Source organism: Lonchura striata, chromosome 25, assembly GCF_050655825.1.
Source record: "Lonchura striata isolate lonStrDom1 chromosome 25, ASM5065582v1, whole genome shotgun sequence".
Classification (NCBI taxonomy): Eukaryota; Metazoa; Chordata; class Aves; order Passeriformes; family Estrildidae; genus Lonchura; species Lonchura striata.
Genome location: NC_140727.1, coordinates 3,844,378 through 3,866,151, shown reverse-complemented (window position 1 = coordinate 3,866,151; position 21,774 = coordinate 3,844,378).

Genomic DNA, 21,774 nt, shown 5'->3' with positions numbered 1-21,774 from the left:
AAAGAAAACTCAGCAGTCCAGGTTCCTGATGTCAGTTTGTAGGGCTCCCTTGGGTCTATCAGGGCAGCACAAGTTTGATGTGGGGACAACTTCGGTCTGGCTTTTATTCTTCGATATAAGGATTCTTTGCAGTCAGGGCCAGGGGCCCCTGGGCACATCCTTTTTCCATTTCCCCCGAAAAAGAAAACTCAGCAGTCCAGGTTCCTGATGTCAGTTTGTAGGGCTCCCTTGGGTCTATCAGGGCAGCACAAGTTTGAGGAGGGGACAACTTTGGTCTCGGGTCCATCCTTCGATATAAGGATTCTTTGCAGTCAGGGCCCAGCCCAGGGCCAGGAGCCCCTGGGCACATCCTTTTTCCATTTTCCCTGGGAAAGAAAACTCAGCAGTCCAGGTTCCTGATGTCAGTTTGTAGGGCTCCCTTGGGTCTATCAGGGCAGCACAAGTTTGATGTGGGGACAACTTCGGTCTGGGCTCAATCCTTCGATATAAGGATTCTTTGCATTCAGGGCCCAGCCCAGGGCCAGGGGCCCCTGGGCACATCCTTTTTCCATTTTCCCTGGGAAAGAAAACTCAGCAGTCCAGGTTCCTGATGTCAGTTTGTAGGGCTCCCTTGGGTCTATCAGGGCAGCACAAGTTTGAGGTGGGGACAACTTCGGTCTGGGCTCAATCCTTCGATATAAGGATTCTTTGCAGTCAGGGCCAGGGGCCCCTGGGCACATCCTTTTTCCATTTTCCCTTGGAAAGAAAACTCAGCAGTCCAGGTTCCTGATGTCAGTTTGTAGGGCTCCCTTGGGTCTATCAGGGCAGCACAAGTTTGATGTGGGGACAACTTCGGTCTGGCTTTTATTCTTCGATATAAGGATTCTTTGCAGTCAGGGCCAGGGGCCCCTGGGCACATACTTTTTCCATTTCCCCCGAAAAAGAAAACTCAGCAGTCCAGGTTCCTGATGTCAGTTTGTAGGGCTCCCTTGGGTCTATCAGGGCAGCACAAGTTTGAGGTGGGGACAACTTCGGTGTGGCGTGCAGCTTTCGATATAAGGATTCTTTGCATTCAGGGCCCAGCCCAGGGCCAGGGGCCCCTGGGCACATCCTTTTTCCATTTTCCCTGGGAAAGAAAACTCAGCAGTCCAGGTTCCTGATGTCAGTTTGTAGGGCTCCCTTGGGTCTATCAGGGCAGCACAAGTTTTTGGAGGGGACAACTTTGGTCTCGGGTCCATCCTTCGATATAAGGATTCTTTGCAGTCAGGGCCCGGCCCAGGGCCAGGGGCCCCTGGGCACATCCTTTTTCCATTTTCCCTGGGAAAGAAAACTCAGCAGTCCAGGTTCCTGATGTCAGTTTGTAGGGCTCCCTTCGGTCTATCAGGGCAGCACAAGTTTGAGGTGGGGACAACTTCGGTCTGGGCTCCATCCTTCGATATAAGGATTCTTTGCAGTCAGGTCAAGGGGCCCCTGGGCACATCCTTTTTCCATTTTCCCTGGAAAAGAAAACTCAGCAGTCCAGGTTCCTGATGTCAGTTTGTAGGGCTCCCTTGGGTCTATCAGGGCAGCACAAGTTTGAGGTGGGGACAACTTCGGTGTGGGGTGCATCCTTCGATATAAGGATTCTTTGCATTCAGGGCCCAGCCCAGGGCCAGGGGCCCCTGGGCACATCCTTTTTCCATTTTCCCTGGGAAAGAAAACTCAGCAGTCCAGGTTCCTGATGTCAGTTTGTAGGGCTCCCTTGGGTCTATCAGGGCAGCACAAGTTTGAGGTGGGGACAACTTCGGTCTGGGCTCCATCCTTCGATATAAGGATTCTTTGCAGTCAGGGCCAGGGGCCCCTGGGCACATCCTTTTTCCATTTTCCCTGGGAAAGAAAACTCAGCAGTCCAGGTTCCTGATGTCAGTTTGTAGGGCTCCCTTGGGTCTATCAGGGCAGCACAAGTTTGAGGTGGGGACATCTTCGGTCTCGGGTCCATCCTTCGATATAAGGATTCTTTGCAGTCAGGGCCCAGCCCAGGGCCAGGGGCCCCTGGGCACAACCTTTGGCCATTTTCCCCAGGAAAGAAAACTCAGCAGTCCAGGTTCCTGATGTCAGTTTGTAGGGCTCCCTTGGGTCTATCAGGGCAGCACAAGTTTGAGGTGGGGACAACTTCGGTCTGGGCTCCATCCTTCGATATAAGGATTCTTTGCAGTCAGGGCCAGGGGCCCCTGGGCACATCCTTTTTCCATTTTCCCTGGGAAAGAAAACTCAGCAGTCCAGGTTCCTGATGTCAGTTTGTAGGGCTCCCTTGGGTCTATCAGGGCAGCACAAGTTTGAGGTGGGGACAACTTCGGTATGGGCTCAATCCTTCGATATAAGGATTCTTTGCAGTCAGGCCCAGCCCAGGCCCAGGGGCCCCTGGGCACATCCTTTTTCCATTTTCCCTGGGAAAGAAAACTCAGCAGTCCAGGTTCCTGATGTCAGTTTGTAGGGCTCCCTTGGGTCTATCAGGGCAGCACAAGTTTGAGGTGGGGACAAATTCGGTGTGGGGTGCATCCTTCGATATAAGGATTCTTTGCATTCCGGGCCCAGCCCAGGCCCAGGGGCCCCTGGGCACATCCTTTTTCCATTTTCCCTGGGAAAGAAAACTCAGCAGTCCAGGTTCCTGATGTCAGTTTGTAGGGCTCCCTTGGGTCTATCAGGGCAGCACAAGTTTGAGGTGGGGACAACTTCGGTCTGGGCTCAATCCTTCGATATAAGGATTCTTTGCATTCAGGTCAAGGGTCCCCTGGGCACATCCTTTTTCCATTTTCCCTGGGAAAGAAAACTCAGCAGTCCAGGTTCCTGATGTCAGTTTGTAGGGCTCCCTTGGGTCTATCAGGGCAGCACAAGTTTGATGTGGGGACAACTTCGGTCTGGCTTTTATTCTTCGATATAAGGATTCTTTGCAGTCAGGGCCAGGGGCCCCTGGGCACATACTTTTTCCATTTTCCCTGGGAAAGAAAACTCAGCAGTCCAGGTTCCTGATGTCAGTTTGTAGGGCTCCCTTGGGTCTATCAGGGCAGCACAAGTTTGAGGTGGGGACATCTTCGGTCTTCGGTCCATCCTTAGATATAAGGATTCTCTGCAATCAGGCCCAGCCCAGGGCCAGGGGCCCCTGGGCACATCCTTTTTCCATTTTCCCTGGGAAAGAAAACTCAGCAGTCCAGGTTCCTGATGTCAGTTTGTAGGGCTCCCTTGGGTCTATCAGCGCAGCACAAGTTTGAGGTGGGGACAACTTCGGTCTGGGCTCCATCCTTCGATATAAGGATTCTTTGCAGTCAGGGCCAGGGGCCCCTGGGCACATCCTTTTCCCATTTCCCTGGGAAAGAAAACTCAGCAGTCCAGGTTCCTGATGTCAGTTTGTAGGGCTCCCTTGGGTCTATCAGGGCAGCACAAGTTTGAGGTGGGGACAAATTCGGTGTGGGGTGCATCCTTCGATATAACGATTCTTTGCATTCAGGGCCCAGCCCAGGGCCAGGAGCCCCTGGGCACATCCTTTGGCCATTTTCCCTGGGAAAGAAAACTCAGCAGTCCAGGTTCCTGATGTCAGTTTGTAGGGCTCCCTTGGGTCTATCAGGGCAGCACAAGTTTGAGGTGGGGACAACTTCGGTCTGGGCTCCATCCTTCGATATAAGGATTCTTTGCAGTCAGGGCCAGGGGCCCCTGGGCACATCCTTTTTCCATTTTCCCTGGGAAAGAAAACTCAGCAGTCCAGGTTCCTGATGTCAGTTTGTAGGGCTCCCTTGGGTCTATCAGGGCAGCACAAGTTTGAGGTGGGGACAACTTCGGTCTGGGCTCCATCCTTCGATATAAGGATTCTTTGCAGTCAGGGCCAGGGGCCCCTGGGCACATCCTTTTTCCATTTTCCCTGGGAAAGAAAACTCAGCAGTCCAGGTTCCTGATGTCAGTTTGTAGGGCTCCCTTGGGTCTATCAGGGCAGCACAAGTTTGAGGTGGGGACAACTTCGGTGTGGGGTGCATCCTTCGATATAAGGATTCTTTGCATTCAGGGCCCAGCCCAGGGCCAGGGGCCCCTGGGCACATCCTTTGGCCATTTTCCCTGGGAAAGAAAACTCAGCAGTCCAGGTTCCTGATGTCAGTTTGTAGGGCTCCCTTGGGTCTATCAGGGCAGCACAAGTTTGAGGTGGGGACAACTTCGGTCTGCGCTCCATCCTTCGATATAAGGATTCTTTGCAGTCAGGTCAAGGGGCCCCTGGGCACATCCTTTTTCCATTTTTCCTGGGAAAGAAAACTCAGCAGTCCAGGTTCCTGATGTCAGTTTGTAGGGCTCCCTTCGGTCTATCAGGGCAGCACAAGTTTGAGGTGGGGACAACTTCGGTCTGGGCTCAATCCTTCGATATAAGGATTCTTTGCAGTCAGGGCCAGGGGCCCCTGGGCACATCCTTTTTCCATTTTCCCTGGGAAAGAAAACTCAGCAGTCCAGGTTCCTGATGTCAGTTTGTAGGGCTCCCTTGGGTCTATCAGGGCAGCACAAGTTTGAGGTGGGGACAAATTCGGTGTGGGGTGCATCCTTCGATATAAGGATTCTTTGCATTCAGGGCCCAGCCCAGGGCCAGGGGCCCCTGGGCACATCCTTTTTCCATTTTCCCTGGGAAAGAAAACTCAGCAGTCCAGGTTCCTGATGTCAGTTTGTAGGGCTCCCTTGGGTCTATCAGGGCAGCACAAGTTTGAGGTGGGGACAACTTCGGTGTGGGATCCATCCTTCGATATAAGGATTCTTTGCAGTCAGGGCCAGGGGCCCCTGGGCACATCCTTTTTCCATTTTCCCTGGGAAAGAAAACTCAGCAGTCCAGGTTCCTGATGTCAGTTTGTAGGGCTCCCTTGGGTCTATCAGGGCAGCACAAGTTTGATGTGGGGACAACTTCGGTCTGGGCTCAATCCTTCGATATAAGGATTCTTTGCATTCAGGGCCCAGCCCAGGGCCAGGGGCCCCTGGGCACATCCTTTTTCCATTTTCCCTGGGAAAGAAAACTCAGCAGTCCAGGTTCCTGATGTCAGTTTGTAGGGCTCCCTTGGGTCTATCAGGGCAGCACAAGTTTGAGGTGGGGACAACTTCGGTCTGGGCTCAATCCTTCGATATAAGGATTCTTTGCAGTCAGGGCCAGGGGCCCCTGGGCACATCCTTTTTCCATTTTCCCTTGGAAAGAAAACTCAGCAGTCCAGGTTCCTGATGTCAGTTTGTAGGGCTCCCTTGGGTCTATCAGGGCAGCACAAGTTTGATGTGGGGACAACTTCGGTCTGGCTTTTATTCTTCGATATAAGGATTCTTTGCAGTCAGGGCCAGGGGCCCCTGGGCACATACTTTTTCCATTTCCCCCGAAAAAGAAAACTCAGCAGTCCAGGTTCCTGATGTCAGTTTGTAGGGCTCCCTTGGGTCTATCAGGGCAGCACAAGTTTGAGGAGGGGACAACTTTGGTCTCGGGTCCATCCTTCGATATAAGGATTCTTTGCAGTCAGGGCCCAGCCCAGGGCCAGGGGCCCCTGGGCACATCCTTTTTCCATTTTCCCTTGGAAAGAAAACTCAGCAGTCCAGGTTCCTGATGTCAGTTTGTAGGGCTCCCTTGGGTCTATCAGGGCAGCACAAGTTTGATGTGGGGACAACTTCGGTCTGGCTTTTATTCTTCGATATAAGGATTCTTTGCAGTCAGGGCCAGGGGCCCCTGGGCACATCCTTTTTCCATTTCCCCCGAAAAAGAAAACTCAGCAGTCCAGGTTCCTGATGTCAGTTTGTAGGGCTCCCTTGGGTCTATCAGGGCAGCACAAGTTTGAGGAGGGGACAACTTTGGTCTCGGGTCCATCCTTCGATATAAGGATTCTTTGCATTCAGGGCCCAGCCCAGGGCCAGGAGCCCCTGGGCACATCCTTTTTCCATTTTCCCTGGGAAAGAAAACTCAGCAGTCCAGGTTCCTGATGTCAGTTTGTAGGGCTCCCTTGGGTCTATCAGGGCAGCACAAGTTTGAGGTGGGGACAACTTCGGTGTGGGGTGCATCCTTCGATATAAGGATTCTTTGCATTCAGGGCCCAGCCCAGGGCCAGGGGCCCCTGGGCACATCCTTTTTCCATTTTCCCTGGGAAAGAAAACTCAGCAGTCCAGGTTCCTGATGTCAGTTTGTAGGGCTCCCTTGGGTCTATCAGGGCAGCACAAGTTTGAGGTGGGGACAACTTCGGTCTGGGCTCCATCCTTCGATATAAGGATTCTTTGCAGTCAGGGCCAGGGGCCCCTGGGCACATCCTTTTTCCATTTTCCCTGGGAAAGAAAACTCAGCAGTCCAGGTTCCTGATGTCAGTTTGTAGGGCTCCCTTGGGTCTATCAGGGCAGCACAAGTTTGAGGTGGGGACAAATTCGGTCTCGGGTCCATCCTTCGATATAAGGATTCTTTGCATTCAGGGCCCAGCCCAGGGCCAGGGGCCCCTGGGCACAACCTTTGGCCATTTTCCCCAGGAAAGAAAACTCAGCAGTCCAGGTTCCTGATGTCAGTTTGTAGGGCTCCCTTGGGTCTATCAGGGCAGCACAAGTTTGAGGTGGGGACAACTTCGGTCTGGGCTCCATCCTTCGATATAAGGATTCTTTGCAGTCAGGGCCAGGGGACCCTGGGCACATCCTTTTTCCATTTTCCCTGGGAAAGAAAACTCAGCAGTCCAGGTTCCTGATGTCAGTTTGTAGGGCTCCCTTGGGTCTATCAGGGCAGCACAAGTTTGAGGTGGGGACAACTTCGGTATGGGCTCAATCCTTCGATATAAGGATTCTTTGCAGTCAGGCCCAGCCCAGGCCCAGGGGCCCCTGGGCACATCCTTTTTCCATTTTCCCTGGGAAAGAAAACTCAGCAGTCCAGGTTCCTGATGTCAGTTTGTAGGGCTCCCTTGGGTCTATCAGGGCAGCACAAGTTTGAGGTGGGGACAAATTCGGTGTGGGGTGCATCCTTCGATATAAGGATTCTTTGCATTCCGGGCCCAGCCCAGGGCCAGGGGCCCCTGGGCACATCCTTTTTCCATTTTCCCTGGGAAAGAAAACTCAGCAGTCCAGGTTCCTGATGTCAGTTTGTAGGGCTCCCTTGGGTCTATCAGGGCAGCACAAGTTTGAGGTGGGGACAACTTCGGTCTGGGCTCAATCCTTCGATATAAGGATTCTTTGCATTCAGGTCAAGGGTCCCCTGGGCACATCCTTTTTCCATTTTCCCTGGGAAAGAAAACTCAGCAGTCCAGGTTCCTGATGTCAGTTTGTAGGGCTCCCTTGGGTCTATCAGGGCAGCACAAGTTTGATGTGGGGACAACTTCGGTCTGGCTTTTATTCTTCGATATAAGGATTCTTTGCAGTCAGGGCCAGGGGCCCCTGGGCACATACTTTTTCCATTTTCCCTGGGAAAGAAAACTCAGCAGTCCAGGTTCCTGATGTCAGTTTGTAGGGCTCCCTTGGGTCTATCAGGGCAGCACAAGTTTGAGGTGGGGACATCTTCGGTCTTCGGTCCATCCTTAGATATAAGGATTCTCTGCAATCAGGCCCAGCCCAGGGCCAGGGGCCCCTGGGCACATCCTTTTTGCATTTTCCCTGGGAAAGAAAACTCAGCAGTCCAGGTTCCTGATGTCAGTTTGTAGGGCTCCCTTGGGTCTATCAGCGCAGCACAAGTTTGAGGTGGGGACAACTTCAGTCTGGGCTCCATCCTTCGATATAAGGATTCTTTGCAGTCAGGGCCAGGGGCCCCTGGGCACATCCTTTTCCCATTTCCCTGGGAAAGAAAACTCAGCAGTCCAGGTTCCTGATGTCAGTTTGTAGGGCTCCCTTGGGTCTATCAGGGCAGCACAAGTTTGAGGTGGGGACAAATTCGGTGTGGGGTGCATCCTTCGATATAACGATTCTTTGCATTCAGGGCCCAGCCCAGGGCCAGGAGCCCCTGGGCACATCCTTTGGCCATTTTCCCTGGGAAAGAAAACTCAGCAGTCCAGGTTCCTGATGTCAGTTTGTAGGGCTCCCTTGGGTCTATCAGGGCAGCACAAGTTTGAGGTGGGGACAACTTCGGTCTGGGCTCCATCCTTCGATATAAGGATTCTTTGCAGTCAGGGCCAGGGGCCCCTGGGCACATCCTTTTTCCATTTTCCCTGGGAAAGAAAACTCAGCAGTCCAGGTTCCTGATGTCAGTTTGTAGGGCTCCCTTGGGTCTATCAGGGCAGCACAAGTTTGAGGTGGGGACAACTTCAGTCTGGGCTCCATCCTTCGATATAAGGATTCTTTGCAGTCAGGGCCAGGGGCCCCTGGGCACATCCTTTTTCCATTTTCCCTGGGAAAGAAAACTCAGCAGTCCAGGTTCCTGATGTCAGTTTGTAGGGCTCCCTTGGGTCTATCAGGGCAGCACAAGTTTGAGGTGGGGACAACTTCGGTGTGGGGTGCATCCTTCGATATAAGGATTCTTTGCATTCAGGGCCCAGCCCAGGGCCAGGGGCCCCTGGGCACATCCTTTGGCCATTTTCCCTGGGAAAGAAAACTCAGCAGTCCAGGTTCCTGATGTCAGTTTGTAGGGCTCCCTTGGGTCTATCAGGGCAGCACAAGTTTGAGGTGGGGACAACTTCGGTCTGCGCTCCATCCTTCGATATAAGGATTCTTTGCAGTCAGGTCAAGGGGCCCCTGGGCACATCCTTTTTCCATTTTTCCTGGGAAAGAAAACTCAGCAGTCCAGGTTCCTGATGTCAGTTTGTAGGGCTCCCTTCGGTCTATCAGGGCAGCACAAGTTTGAGGTGGGGACAACTTCGGTATGGGCTCAATCCTTCGATATAAGGATTCTTTGCAGTCAGGCCCAGCCCAGGCCCAGGGGCCCCTGGGCACATCCTTTTTCCATTTTCCCTGGGAAAGAAAACTCAGCAGTCCAGGTTCCTGATGTCAGTTTGTAGGGCTCCCTTGGGTCTATCAGGGCAGCACAAGTTTGAGGTGGGGACAACTTCGGTCTGGGCTCAATCCTTCGATATAAGGATTCTTTGCAGTCAGGCCCAGCCCAGGGCCAGGGGCCCCTGGGCACATACTTTTTCCATTTTCCCTGGGAAAGAAAACTCAGCAGTCCAGGTTCCTGATGTCAGTTTGTAGGGCTCCCTTGGGTCTATCAGGGCAGCACAAGTTTGAGGTGGGGACAAATTCGGTGTGGGGTGCATCCTTCGATATAAGGATTCTTTGCATTCAGGGCCCAGCCCAGGGCCAGGGGCCCCTGGGCACATCCTTTTTCCATTTTCCCTGGGAAAGAAAACTCAGCAGTCCAGGTTCCTGATGTCAGTTTGTAGGGCTCCCTTGGGTCTATCAGGGCAGCACAAGTTTGAGGTGGGGACAACTTCGGTCTGGGCTCAATCCTTCGATATAAGGATTCTTTGCAGTCAGGGCCAGGGGCCCCTGGGCACATCCTTTTTCCATTTTCCCTGGGAAAGAAAACTCAGCAGTCCAGGTTCCTGATGTCAGTTTGTAGGGCTCCCTTGGGTCTATCAGGGCAGCACAAGTTTGATGTGGGGACAACTTCGGTCTGGGTTTTATTCTTCGATATAAGGATTCTTTGCAGTCAGGGCCAGGGGCCCCTGGGCACATACTTTTTCCATTTCCCCCGAAAAAGAAAACTCAGCAGTCCAGGTTCCTGATGTCAGTTTGTAGGGCTCCCTTGGGTCTATCAGGGCAGCACAAGTTTGAGGTGGGGACAACTTCGGTGTGGGGTGCATCCTTCGATATAAGGATTCTTTGCATTCAGGGCCCAGCCCAGGGCCAGGGGCCCCTGGGCACATCCTTTGGCCATTTTCCCTGGGAAAGAAAACTCAGCAGTCCAGGTTCCTGATGTCAGTTTGTAGGGCTCCCTTGGGTCTATCAGGGCAGCACAAGTTTGAGGTGGGGACAACTTCGGTCTGGGCTCCATCCTTCGATATAAGGATTCTTTGCAGTCAGGGCCAGGGGCCCCTGGGCACATCCTTTTTCCATTTTCCCTGGAAAAGAAAACTCAGCAGTCCAGGTTCCTGATGTCAGTTTGTAGGGCTCCCTTGGGTCTATCAGGGCAGCACAAGTTTGAGGTGGGGACAACTTCGGTATGGGCTCAATCCTTCGATATAAGGATTCTTTGCAGTCAGGCCCAGCCCAGGCCCAGGGGCCCCTGGGCACATCCTTTTTCCATTTTCCCTGGGAAAGAAAACTCAGCAGTCCAGGTTCCTGATGTCAGTTTGTAGGGCTCCCTTGGGTCTATCAGGGCAGCACAAGTTTGAGGTGGGGACAAATTCGGTGTGGGGTGCATCCTTCGATATAAGGATTCTTTGCATTCCGGGCCCAGCCCAGGGCCAGGGGCCCCTGGGCACATCCTTTTTCCATTTTCCCTGGGAAAGAAAACTCAGCAGTCCAGGTTCCTGATGTCAGTTTGTAGGGCTCCCTTGGGTCTATCAGGGCAGCACAAGTTTGAGGTGGGGACAACTTCGGTGTGGGCTCCATCCTTCGATATAAGGATTCTTTGCAGTCAGGGCCCAGCCCAGGGCCAGGAGCCCCTGGGCACATCCTTTTTCCATTTTCCCTGGGAAAGAAAACTCAGCAGTCCAGGTTCCTGATGTCAGTTTGTAGGGCTCCCTTGGGTCTATCAGGGCAGCACAAGTTTGAGGTGGGGACAACTTCGGTCTGGGTTTTATTCTTCGATATAAGGATTCTTTGCAGTCAGGGCCAGGGGCCCCTGGGCACATACTTTTTCCATTTCCCCCGAAAAAGAAAACTCAGCAGTCCAGGTTCCTGATGTCAGTTTGTAGGGCTCCCTTGGGTCTATCAGGGCAGCACAAGTTTGAGGTGGGGACAACTTCGGTGTGGCATGCATCTTTCGATATAAGGATTCTTTGCATTCAGGGCCCAGCCCAGGGCCAGGGGCCCCTGGGCACATCCTTTGGCCATTTTCCCTGGGAAAGAAAACTCAGCAGTCCAGGTTCCTGATGTCAGTTTGTAGGGCTCCCTTGGGTCTATCAGGGCAGCACAAGTTTGAGGTGGGGACAACTTCGGTGTGGGGTGCATCCTTCGATATAAGGATTCTTTGCATTCAGGGCCCAGCCCAGGGCCAGGAGCCCCTGGGCACATCCTTTGGCCATTTTCCCTGGGAAAGAAAACTCAGCAGTCCAGGTTCCTGATGTCAGTTTGTAGGGCTCCCTTGGGTCTATCAGGGCAGCACAAGTTTGAGGTGGGGACAAATTCGGTGTGGGGTGCATCCTTCGATATAAGGATTCTTTGCATTCAGGGCCCAGCCCAGGGCCAGGGGCCCCTGGGCACATCCTTTTTCCATTTTCCCTGGGAAAGAAAACTCAGCAGTCCAGGTTCCTGATGTCAGTTTGTAGGGCTCCCTTGGGTCTATCAGGGCAGCACAAGTTTGAGGTGGGGACAACTTTGGTCTGGGCTCCATCCTTCGATATAAGGATTCTTTGCAGTCAGGCCCAGCCCAGGGCCAGGGGCCCCTGGGCACACCCTTTTTCCATTTTCCCTGGGAAAGAAAACTCAGCAGTCCAGGTTCCTGATGTCAGTTTGTAGGGCTCCCTTGGGTCTATCAGGGCAGCACAAGTTTGAGGTGGGGACAACTTCGGTCTGGGCTCAATCCTTCGATATAAGGATTCTTTGCAGTCAGGACCCAGCCCAGGGCCAGGGGCCCCTGGGCACATCCTTTTTCCATTTTCCCTGGGAAAGAAAACTCAGCTGTCCAGGTTCCTGATGTCAGTTTGTAGGGCTCCCTTGGGTCTATCAGGGCAGCACAAGTTTGAGGTGGGGACAACTTAGGTCTGGGCTCCATCCTTCGATATAAGGATTCTTTGCAGTCAGGGCCAGGGGCCCCTGGGCACATCCTTTTTCCATTTTCCCTGGGAAAGAAAACTCAGCAGTCCAGGTTCCTGATGTCAGTTTGTAGGGCTCCCTTGGGTCTATCAGGGCAGCACAAGTTTGAGGTGGGGACAACTTCGGTGTGGGGTGCATCCTTCGATATAAGGATTCTTTGCATTCAGGGCCCAGCCCAGGGCCAGGGGCCCCTGGGCACATCCTTTTTCCATTTTCCCTGGGAAAGAAAACTCAGCAGTCCAGGTTCCTGATGTCAGTTTGTAGGGCTCCCTTGGGTCTATCAGGGCAGCACAAGTTTGAGGTGGGGACAACTTAGGTCTGGGCTCCATCCTTCGATATAAGGATTCTTTGTAGTCAGGGCCAGGGGCCCCTGGGCACATCCTTTTTCCATTTTCCCTGGGAAAGAAAACTCAGCAGTCCAGGTTCCTGATGTCAGTTTGTAGGGCTCCCTTGGGTCTATCTGGGCAGCACAAGTTTGAGGAGGGAACAACTTCGGTCTCGGGTCCATCCTTCGATATAAGGATTCTTTGCAGTCAGGGCCCAGCCCAGGGCCAGGGGCCCCTGGGCACATCCTTTTTCCATTTTCCCTGGGAAAGAAAACTCAGCAGTCCAGGTTCCTGATGTCAGTTTGTAGGGCTCCCTTGGGTCTATCAGGGCAGCACAAGTTTGAGGTGGGGACAACTTCGGTCTGGGCTCAATCCTTCGATATAAGGATTCTTTGCATTCAGGGCCCGGCCCAGGGCCAGGAGCCCCATGGCACATCCTTTTTCCATTTTCCCTGTGAAAGAAAACTCAGCAGTCCAGATTCCTGATGTCAGTTTGTAGGGCTCCCTTCGGTCTATCAGGGCAGCACAAGTTTGAGGTGGGGACAACTTCGGTCTGGGCTCCATTCTTCGATATAAGGATTCTTTGCAGTCAGGGCGAGGGGCCCCTGGGCACATCCTTTTCCCATTTTCCCCGGGAAAGAAAACTCAGCAGTCCAGGTTCCTGATGTCAGTTTGTAGGGCTCCCTTGGGTCTATCAGGGCAGCACAAGTTTGAGGTGGGGCATCTTCGGTCTCGGGTCCATCCTTCAATATAAGGATTCTTTGCAGTCAGGCCCAGCCCAGGGCCAGGGGCCCCTGGGCACAGCCTTTGGCCATTTTCCCCAAGAAAGAAAACTCAGCAGTCCAGGTTCCTGATGTCAGTTTGTAGGGCTCCCTTGGGTCTATCAGGGCAGCACAAGTTTGAGGTGGGGACAACTTCCATATGGGGAGCATCTTTCGATATAAGGATTCTTTGCATTCAGGGCCCAGCCCAGGGCCAGGGGACCCTGGGCACATCCTTTGGCCATTTTCCCTGGGAAAGAAAACTCAGCAGTCCAGGTTCCTGATGTCAGTTTGTAGGGCTCCCTTGGGTCTATCAGGGCAGCACAAGTTTGAGGTGGGGACAACTTCGGTCTGGGCTCAATCCTTCGATATAAGGATTCTTTGCAGTCAGGACCCAGCCCAGGGCCAGGGGCCCCTGGGCACATCCTTTTTCCATTTTCCCTGGGAAAGAAAACTCAGCAGTCCAGGTTCCTGATGTCAGTTTGTAGGGCTCCCTTGGGTCTATCAGGGCAGCACAAGTTTGAGGTGGGGACAACTTCGGTCTGGGCTCAATCCTTCGATATAAGGATTCTTTGCAGTCAGGGCCAGGGGCCCCTGGGCACATCCTTTTTCCATTTTCCCTGGGAAAGAAAACTCAGCAGTCCAGGTTCCTGATGTCAGTTTGTAGGGCTCCCTTGGGTCTATCAGGGCAGCACAAGTTTGAGGTGGGGACAAATTCGGTGTGGGGTGCATCCTTCGATATAAGGATTCTTTGCATTCAGGGCCCAGCCCAGGGCCAGGGGCCCCTGGGCACATCCTTTTTCCATTTTCCCTGGGAAAGAAAACTCAGCAGTCCAGGTTCCTGATGTCAGTTTGTAGGGCTCCCTTGGGTCTATCAGGGCAGCACAAGTTTGAGGTGGGGACAACTTCGGTGTGGGATCCATCCTTCGATATAAGGATTCTTTGCAGTCAGGGCCAGGGGCCCCTGGGCACATCCTTTTTCCATTTTCCCTGGGAAAGAAAACTCAGCAGTCCAGGTTCCTGATGTCAGTTTGTAGGGCTCCCTTGGGTCTATCAGGGCAGCACAAGTTTGATGTGGGGACAACTTCGGTCTGGGCTCAATCCTTCGATATAAGGATTCTTTGCATTCAGGGCCCAGCCCAGGGCCAGGGGCCCCTGGGCACATCCTTTTTCCATTTTCCCTGGGAAAGAAAACTCAGCAGTCCAGGTTCCTGATGTCAGTTTGTAGGGCTCCCTTGGGTCTATCAGGGCAGCACAAGTTTGAGGTGGGGACAACTTCGGTCTGGGCTCAATCCTTCGATATAAGGATTCTTTGCAGTCAGGGCCAGGGGCCCCTGGGCACATACTTTGGCCATTTCCCCCGAAAAAGAAAACTCAGCAGTCCAGGTTCCTGATGTCAGTTTGTAGGGCTCCCTTGGGTCTATCAGGGCAGCACAAGTTTGAGGAGGGGACAACTTTGGTCTCGGGTCCATCCTTCGATATAAGGATTCTTTGCAGTCAGGGCCCAGCCCAGGGCCAGGAGCCCCTGGGCACATCCTTTTTCCATTTTCCCTGGGAAAGAAAACTCAGCAGTCCAGGTTCCTGATGTCAGTTTGTAGGGCTCCCTTGGGTCTATCAGGGCAGCACAAGTTTGATGTGGGGACAACTTCGGTCTGGGCTCAATCCTTCGATATAAGGATTCTTTGCATTCAGGGCCCAGCCCAGGGCCAGGGGCCCCTGGGCACATCCTTTTTCCATTTTCCCTGGGAAAGAAAACTCAGCAGTCCAGGTTCCTGATGTCAGTTTGTAGGGCTCCCTTGGGTCTATCAGGGCAGCACAAGTTTGATGTGGGGACAACTTCGGTCTGGGCTCAATCCTTCGATATAAGGATTCTTTGCATTCAGGGCCCAGCCCAGGGCCAGGGGCCCCTGGGCACATCCTTTTTCCATTTTCCCTGGGAAAGAAAACTCAGCAGTCCAGGTTCCTGATGTCAGTTTGTAGGGCTCCCTTGGGTCTATCAGGGCAGCACAAGTTTGAGGTGGGGACAACTTCGGTCTGGGCTCAATCCTTCGATATAAGGATTCTTTGCAGTCAGGGCCAGGGGCCCCTGGGCACATCCTTTTTCCATTTTCCCTTGGAAAGAAAACTCAGCAGTCCAGGTTCCTGATGTCAGTTTGTAGGGCTCCCTTGGGTCTATCAGGGCAGCACAAGTTTGATGTGGGGACAACTTCGGTCTGGCTTTTATTCTTCGATATAAGGATTCTTTGCAGTCAGGGCCAGGGGCCCCTGGGCACATACTTTTTCCATTTCCCCCGAAAAAGAAAACTCAGCAGTCCAGGTTCCTGATGTCAGTTTGTAGGGCTCCCTTGGGTCTATCAGGGCAGCACAAGTTTGAGGTGGGGACAACTTCGGTGTGGCGTGCAGCTTTCGATATAAGGATTCTTTGCATTCAGGGCCCAGCCCAGGGCCAGGGGCCCCTGGGCACATCCTTTTTCCATTTTCCCTGGGAAAGAAAACTCAGCAGTCCAGGTTCCTGATGTCAGTTTGTAGGGCTCCCTTGGGTCTATCAGGGCAGCACAAGTTTGAGGTGGGGACAACTTCGGTCTGGGCTCAATCCTTCGATATAAGGATTCTTTGCAGTCAGGGCCAGGGGCCCCTGGGCACATCCTTTTTCCATTTTCCCTGGGAAAGAAAACTCAGCAGTCCAGGTTCCTGATGTCAGTTTGTAGGGCTCCCTTGGGTCTATCAGGGCAGCACAAGTTTTTGGAGGGGACAACTTTGGTCTCGGGTCCATCCTTCGATATAAGGATTCTTTGCAGTCAGGGCCCGGCCCAGGGCCAGGGGCCCCTGGGCACATCCTTTGGCCATTTTCCCTGGGAAAGAAAACTCAGCAGTCCAGGTTCCTGATGTCAGTTTGTAGGGCTCCCTTCGGTCTATCAGGGCAGCACAAGTTTGAGGTGGGGACAACTTCGGTCTGGGCTCCATCCTTCGATATAAGGATTCTTTGCAGTCAGGTCAAGGGGCCCCTGGGCACAACCTTTTTCCATTTTCCCTGGAAAAGAAAACTCAGCAGTCCAGGTTCCTGATGTCAGTTTGTAGGGCTCCCTTGGGTCTATCAGGGCAGCACAAGTTTGAGGTGGGGACAACTTCGGTGTGGGGTGCATCCTTCGATATAAGGATTCTTTGCATTCAGGGCCCAGCCCAGGGCCAGGGGCCCCTGGGCACATCCTTTTTCCATTTTCCCTGGGAAAGAAAACTCAGCAGTCCAGGTTCCTGATGTCAGTTTGTAGGGCTCCCTTGGGTCTATCAGGGCAGCACAAGTTTGAGGTGGGGACAACTTCGGTCTGGGCTCCATCCTTCGATATAAGGATTCTTTGCAGTCAGGGCCAGGGGCCCCTGGGCACATCCTTTTTCCATTTTCCCTGGGAAAGAAAACTCAGCAGTCCAGGTTCCTGATGTCAGTTTGTAGGGCTCCCTTGGGTCTATCAGGGCAGCACAAGTTTGAGGTGGGGACATCTTCGGTCTCGGGTCCATCCTTCGATATAAGGATTCTTTGCAGTCAGGGCCCAGCCCAGGGCCAGGGGCCCCTGGGCACATGCTTTGGCCCTTTTCCCTGGGAAAGAAAACTCAGCAGTCCAGGTTCCTGATGTCAGTTTGTAGGGCTCCCTTGGGTCTATCAGGGCAGCACAAGTTTGAGGTGGGGACAACTTAGGTCTGGGCTCCATCCTTCAATATAAGGATTCTTTGCAGTCAGGGCCAGGGGACCCTGGGCACATCCTTTTTCCATTTTCCCTGGGAAAGAAAACTCAGCAGTCCAGGTTCCTGATGTCAGTTTGTAGGGCTCCCTTGGGTCTATCAGGGCAGCACAAGTTTGAGGTGGGGACAACTTCGGTATGGGCTCAATCCTTCGATATAAGGATTCTTTGCAGTCAGGCCCAGCCCAGGGCCAGGGGCCCCTGGGCACATCCTTTTTCCATTTTCCCTGGGAAAGAAAACTCAGCAGTCCAGGTTCCTGATGTCAGTTTGTAGGGCTCCCTTGGGTCTATCAGGGCAGCACAAGTTTGAGGTGGGGACAAATTCGGTGTGGGGTGCATCCTTCGATATAAGGATTCTTTGCATTCCGGGCCCAGCCCAGGGCCAGGGGCCCCTGGGCACATCCTTTTTCCATTTTCCCTGGGAAAGAAAACTCAGCAGTCCAGGTTCCTGATGTCAGTTTGTAGGGCTCCCTTGGGTCTATCAGGGCAGCACAAGTTTGAGGTGGGGACAACTTCGGTCTGGGCTCAATCCTTCGATATAAGGATTCTTTGCATTCAGGTCAAGGGTCCCCTGGGCACATCCTTTTTCCATTTTCCCTGGGAAAGAAAACTCAGCAGTCCAGGTTCCTGATGTCAGTTTGTAGGGCTCCCTTGGGTCTATCAGGGCAGCACAAGTTTGATGTGGGGACAACTTCGGTCTGGGTTTTATTCTTCGATATAAGGATTCTTTGCAGTCAGGGCCAGGGGCCCCTGGGCACATACTTTTTCCATTTCCCCCGAAAAAGAAAACTCAGCAGTCCAGGTTCCTGATGTCAGTTTGTAGGGCTCCCTTGGGTCTATCAGGGCAGCACAAGTTTGAGGTGGGGACATCTTCGGTCTTCGGTCCATCCTTAGATATAAGGATTCTCTGCAATCAGGCCCAGCCCAGGGCCATGGGTCCCTGGGCACATCCTTTTTCCATTTTCCCTGGGAAAGAAAACTCAGCAGTCCAGGTTCCTGATGTCAGTTTGTAGGGCTCCCTTGGGTCTATCAGGGCAGCACAAGTTTGAGGTGGGGACATCTTCGGTCTCGGGTCCATCCTTCGATATAAGGATTCTTTGCATTCAGGGCCCAGCCCAGGGCCAGGGGCCCCTGGGCACATCCTTTTTCCATTTTCCCTGGGAAAGAAAACTCAGCAGTCCAGGTTCCTGATGTCAGTTTGTAGAGCTCCCTTGGGTCTATCAGCGCAGCACAAGTTTGAGGTGGGGACAACTTCGGTCTGGGCTCCATCCTTCGATATAAGGATTCTTTGCAGTCAGGGCCAGGGGCCCCTGGGCACATCCTTTTCCCATTTCCCTGGGAAAGAAAACTCAGCAGTCCAGGTTCCTGATGTCAGTTTGTAGGGCTCCCTTGGGTCTATCAGCGCAGCACAAGTTTGAGGTGGGGACAACTTCGGTCTGGGCTCCATCCTTCGATATAAGGATTCTTTGCAGTCAGGGCCAGGGGCCCCTGGGCACATCCTTTTCCCATTTTCCCTGGGAAAGAAAACTCAGCAGTCCAGGTTCCTGATGTCAGTTTGTAGGGCTCCCTTGGGTCTATCAGGGCAGCACAAGTTTGAGGTGGGGACAACTTTGGTCTGGGCTCCATTCTTCGATATAAGGATTCTTTGCATTCAGGGCCAGGGGCCCCTGGGCACATCCTTTTTCCATTTTCCGCGGGAAAGAAAACTCAGCAGTCCAGGTTCCTGATGTCAGTTTGTAGGGCTCCCTTGGGTCTATCAGGGCAGCACAAGTTTGAGGTGGGGACAAATTCGGTGTGGGGTGCATCCTTCGATATAACGATTCTTTGCATTCAGGGCCCAGCCCAGGGCCAGGAGCCCCTGGGCACATCCTTTGGCCATTTTCCCTGGGAAAGAAAACTCAGCAGTCCAGGTTCCTGATGTCAGTTTGTAGGGCTCCCTTGGGTCTATCAGGACAGCACAAGTTTGAGGTGGGGACAACTTCGGTCTGGGCTCCATCCTTCGATATAAGGATTCTTTGCAGTCAGGGCCAGGGGCCCCTGGGCACATCCTTTTTCCATTTTCCCTGGGAAAGAAAACTCAGCAGTCCAGGTTCCTGATGTCAGTTTGTAGGGCTCCCTTGGGTCTATCAGGGCAGCACAAGTTTGAGGTGGGGACAACTTCGGTCTGGGCTCCATCCTTCGATATAAGGATTCTTTGCAGTCAGGGCCAGGGGCCCCTGGGCACATCCTTTTTCCATTTTCCCTGGGAAAGAAAACTCAGCAGTCCAGGTTCCTGATGTCAGTTTGTAGGGCTCCCTTGGGTCTATCAGGGCAGCACAAGTTTGAGGTGGGGACAACTTCGGTGTGGGGTGCATCCTTCGATATAAGGATTCTTTGCATTCAGGGCCCAGCCCAGGGCCAGGGGCCCCTGGGCACATCCTTTGGCCATTTTCCCTGGGAAAGAAAACTCAGCAGTCCAGGTTCCTGATGTCAGTTTGTAGGGCTCCCTTGGGTCTATCAGGGCAGCACAAGTTTGAGGTGGGGACAACTTCGGTCTGCGCTCCATCCTTCGATATAAGGATTCTTTGCAGTCAGGTCAAGGGGCCCCTGGGCACATCCTTTTTCCATTTTTCCTGGGAAAGAAAACTCAGCAGTCCAGGTTCCTGATGTCAGTTTGTAGGGCTCCCTTCGGTCTATCAGGGCAGCACAAGTTTGAGGTGGGGACAACTTCGGTATGGGCTCAATCCTTCGATATAAGGATTCTTTGCAGTCAGGCCCAGCCCAGGCCCAGGGGCCCCTGGGCACATCCTTTTTCCATTTTCCCTGGGAAAGAAAACTCAGCAGTCCAGGTTCCTGATGTCAGTTTGTAGGGCTCCCTTGGGTCTATCAGGGCAGCACAAGTTTGAGGTGGGGACAAATTCGGTGTGGGGTGCATCCTTCGATATAAGGATTCTTTGCATTCAGGGCCCAGCCCAGGGCCAGGGGCCCCTGGGCACATCCTTTTTCCATTTTCCCTGGGAAAGAAAACTCAGCAGTCCAGGTTCCTGATGTCAGTTTGTAGGGCTCCCTTGGGTCTATCAGGGCAGCACAAGTTTGAGGTGGGGACAACTTCGGTCTGGGCTCAATCCTTCGATATAAGGATTCTTTGCAGTCAGGGCCAGGGGCCCCTGGGCACATCCTTTTTCCATTTTCCCTGGGAAAGAAAACTCAGCAGTCCAGGTTCCTGATGTCAGTTTGTAGGGCTCCCTTGGGTCTATCAGGGCAGCACAAGTTTGATGTGGGGACAACTTCGGTCTGGGTTTTATTCTTCGATATAAGGATTCTTTGCAGTCAGGGCCAGGGGCCCCTGGGCACATACTTTTTCCATTTCCCCCGAAAAAGAAAACTCAGCAGTCCAGGTTCCTGATGTCAGTTTGTAGGGCTCCCTTGGGTCTATCAGGGCAGCACAAGTTTGAGGTGGGGACAACTTCGGTGTGGGGTGCATCCTTCGATATAAGGATTCTTTGCATTCAGGGCCCAGCCCAGGGCCAGGGGCCCCTGGGCACATCCTTTGGCCATTTTCCCTGGGAAAGAAAACTCAGCAGTCCAGGTTCCTGATGTCAGTTTGTAGGGCTCCCTTGGGTCTATCAGGGCAGCACAAGTTTGAGGTGGGGACAACTTCGGTCTGGGCTCCATCCTTCGATATAAGGATTCTTTGCAGTCAGGGCCAGGGGCCCCTGGGCACATCCTTTTTCCATTTTCCCTGGAAAAGAAAACTCAGCAGTCCAGGTTCCTGATGTCAGTTTGTAGGGCTCCCTTGGGTCTATCAGGGCAGCACAAGTTTGAGGTGGGGACAACTTCGGTATGGGCTCAATCCTTCGATATAAGGATTCTTTGCAGTCAGGCCCAGCCCAGGCCCAGGGGCCCCTGGGCACATCCTTTTTCCATTTTCCCTGGGAAAGAAAACTCAGCAGTCCAGGTTCCTGATGTCAGTTTGTAGGGCTCCCTTGGGTCTATCAGGGCAGCACAAGTTTGAGGTGGGGACAAATTCGGTGTGGGGTGCATCCTTCGATATAAGGATTCTTTGCATTCCGGGCCCAGCCCAGGGCCAGGGGCCCCTGGGCACATCCTTTTTCCATTTTCCCTGGGAAAGAAAACTCAGCAGTCCAGGTTCCTGATGTCAGTTTGTAGGGCTCCCTTGGGTCTATCAGGGCAGCACAAGTTTGAGGTGGGGACAACTTCGGTGTGGGCTCCATCCTTCGATATAAGGATTCTTTGCAGTCAGGGCCCAGCCCAGGGCCAGGAGCCCCTGGGCACATCCTTTTTCCATTTTCCCTGGGAAAGAAAACTCAGCAGTCCAGGTTCCTGATGTCAGTTTGTAGGGCTCCCTTGGGTCTATCAGGGCAGCACAAGTTTGAGGTGGGGACAACTTCGGTCTGGGTTTTATTCTTCGATATAAGGATTCTTTGCAGTCAGGGCCAGGGGCCCCTGGGCACATACTTTTTCCATTTCCCCCGAAAAAGAAAACTCAGCAGTCCAGGTTCCTGATGTCAGTTTGTAGGGCTCCCTTGGGTCTATCAGGGCAGCACAAGTTTGAGGTGGGGACAACTTCGGTGTGGCATGCATCTTTCGATATAAGGATTCTTTGCATTCAGGGCCCAGCCCAGGGCCAGGGGCCCCTGGGCACATCCTTTGGCCATTTTCCCTGGGAAAGAAAACTCAGCAGTCCAGGTTCCTGATGTCAGTTTGTAGGGCTCCCTTGGGTCTATCAGGGCAGCACAAGTTTGATGTGGGGACAACTTCGGTGTGGGGTGCATCCTTCGATATAAGGATTCTTTGCATTCAGGGCCCAGCCCAGGGCCAGGAGCCCCTGGGCACATCCTTTGGCCATTTTCCCTGGGAAAGAAAACTCAGCAGTCCAGGTTCCTGATGTCAGTTTGTAGGGCTCCCTTGGGTCTATCAGGGCAGCACAAGTTTGAGGTGGGGACAAATTCGGTGTGGGGTGCATCCTTCGATATAAGGATTCTTTGCATTCAGGGCCCAGCCCAGGGCCAGGGGCCCCTGGGCACATCCTTTTTCCATTTTCCCTGGGAAAGAAAACTCAGCAGTCCAGGTTCCTGATGTCAGTTTGTAGGGCTCCCTTGGGTCTATCAGGGCAGCACAAGTTTGAGG